Source organism: Oncorhynchus clarkii, chromosome 2 (genome assembly GCF_045791955.1).
Source record: "Oncorhynchus clarkii lewisi isolate Uvic-CL-2024 chromosome 2, UVic_Ocla_1.0, whole genome shotgun sequence".
NCBI lineage: Eukaryota > Metazoa > Chordata > Actinopteri > Salmoniformes > Salmonidae > Oncorhynchus > Oncorhynchus clarkii.
Genome location: NC_092148.1, coordinates 90,345,590 through 90,348,113, shown reverse-complemented (window position 1 = coordinate 90,348,113; position 2,524 = coordinate 90,345,590).

Sequence of the window (2,524 nt, the reverse complement as noted above, 5' to 3'; positions counted from 1 at the left end):
ACGGGGAGCTGTGTTTTATATCCATGTAGGTGGGTGGGGGACGAGACGGGGAGCTGTGTTTTATATCCATGTGGGTGGGTGGGGGACGATACGGGGAGCTGTGTTTTATATCCATGTGGGTGGGTGGGGGACGAGACAGGGAGCTGTGTTTTATATCCATGTAGGTGGGTGGGGGACGAGACGGGGAGCTGTGTTTTATATCAATGTAGGTGGGTGGGGGGACGAGACGGGGAGCTGTGTTTTATATCAATGTAGGTGGGTGGGGGACGAGACTGGGAGCTGTGTTTTATATCCATGTAGGTGGGTGGGGGACGAGACGGGGAGCTATGTTTTATATAAATGTAGGTGGGTGGGGGACGAGACGGGGAGCTGTGTTTTATATCCATGTAGGTGGGTGGGGGACGAGACGGGGAGCTATGTTTTATATCCATGTAGGTGGGTGGGGGACGAGACAGGGAGCTGTGTTTTATATCCATGTAGGTGGGTGGGGGACGAGACGGGGAGCTGTGTTTTATATCAATGTAGGTGGGTGGGGGACGAGACGGGGAGCTGTGTTTTATATCCATGTAGGTGGGTGGGGGACGAGACGGGGAGCTGTGTTTTATATCCATGTAGTTGAGTGGGGGACGAGACGGGGAGCTGTGTTTTATATAAATGTAGGTGGGTGGGGGACGAGACAGGGAGCTGTATTTTATATCCATGTAGGTGGGTGGGGGACGAGACGGGGAGCTGTGCTTTATATCCATGTAGGTGGGGGGACGAGACGGGGAGCTGTGTTTTATATCAATGTAGGTGGGTGGGGGGACGAGACGGGAGCCTGGCTGTGTTTTATATCCATGTAGGTGGGTGGGGGACGAGACGGGGAGCTGTGTTTTATATCCATGTAGGTGGGTGGGGGGCAAGACGGAGAGCTGTGTTTTACATCAATGTAGGTGGGTGGGGGGACGAGACGAGGAGCTGTGTTTTATATCAATGTAGGTGGGTGGGGGACGAGACGGGGAGCTATGTTTTATATAAATGTAGGTGGGTGGGGGACGAGACAGGGAGCTGTGTTTTATATCCATGTAGGTGGGTGGGGGACGAGACGGGGAGCTGTGTTTTATATCCATGTAGGTGGGTGGGGGGACGAGACGGGGAGCTGTGTTTTATATCAATGTAGGTGGGTGGGGGACGAGACGGGGAGCTGTGTTTTATATCCATGTAGGTGGGTGGGGGACGAGACGGGGAGCTGTGTTTTATATCAATGTAGGTGGGTGGGGGGACGAGACGGGGAGCTGTGTTTTATATCAATGTAGGTGGGTGGGGGACGAGACGGGGAGCTGTGTTTTATATCCATGTAGGTGGGTGGGGGACGAGACGGGGAGCTATGTTTTATATCCATGTAGGTGGGTGGGGGACGAGACGGGGAGCTGTGTTTTATATCCATGTAGGTGGGTGGGGGGACGAGACGGGGAGCTGTGTTTTATATCAATGTAGGTGGGTGGGGGACGAGACGGGGAGCTGTGTTTTATATCCATGTAGGTGGGTGGGGGACGAGACGGGGAGCTGTGTTTTATATCCATGTAGGTGAGTGGGGGACGAGACGGGGAGCTGTGTTTTATATAAATGTAGGTGGGTGGGGGACGAGACAGGGAGCTGTATTTTATATCCATGTAGGTGGGTGGGGGACGAGACGGGGAGCTGTGCTTTATATCCATGTAGGTGGGTGGGGGGACGAGACGGGGAGCTGTGTTTTATATCAATGTAGGTGGGTGGGGGGACGAGACGGGAGCCTGGCTGTGTTTTATATCCATGTAGGTGGGTGGGGGACGAGACGGGGAGCTGTGTTTTATATCCATGTAGGTGGGTGGGGGGCAAGACGGGGAGCTGTGTTTTATATCAATGTAGGTGGGTGGGGGGACGAGACGGGGAGCTGTGTTTTATATCAATGTAGGTGGGTGGGGGACGAGACGGGGAGCTGTGTTTTATATCCATGTAGGTGGGTGGGGGGCAAGACGGGGAGCTGTGTTTTATATCAATGTAGGTGGGTGGGGGGACGAGACGGGGAGCTGTGTTTTATATCAATGTAGGTGGGTGGGGGACGAGACGGGGAGCTGTGTTTTATATCCATGTAGGTGGGTGGGGGACGAGACGGGGAGCTGTGTTTTATATCCATGTAGGTGGGTGGGGGACGAGACGGGGAGCTGTGTTTTATATAAATGTAGGTGGGTGGGGGACGAGACAGGGAGCTGTGTTTTATATCCATGTAGGTGGGTGGGGGACGAGACGGGGAGCTGTGTTTTATATCCATGTAGGTGGGTGGGGGGACGAGACGGGCAGCTGTGTTTTATATCAATGTAGGTGGTTGGGGGGACGAGACGGGAGCCTGGCTGTGTTTTATATCCATGTAGGTGGGTGGGGGACGAGACGGGGAGCTGTGTTTTATATCCATTTAGGTGGGTGGGGGGCGAGACGGGGAGCTGTGTTTTATATCAATGTAGGTGGGTGGGGGGACGAGACGGGGAGCTGTGTTTTATATCAATGT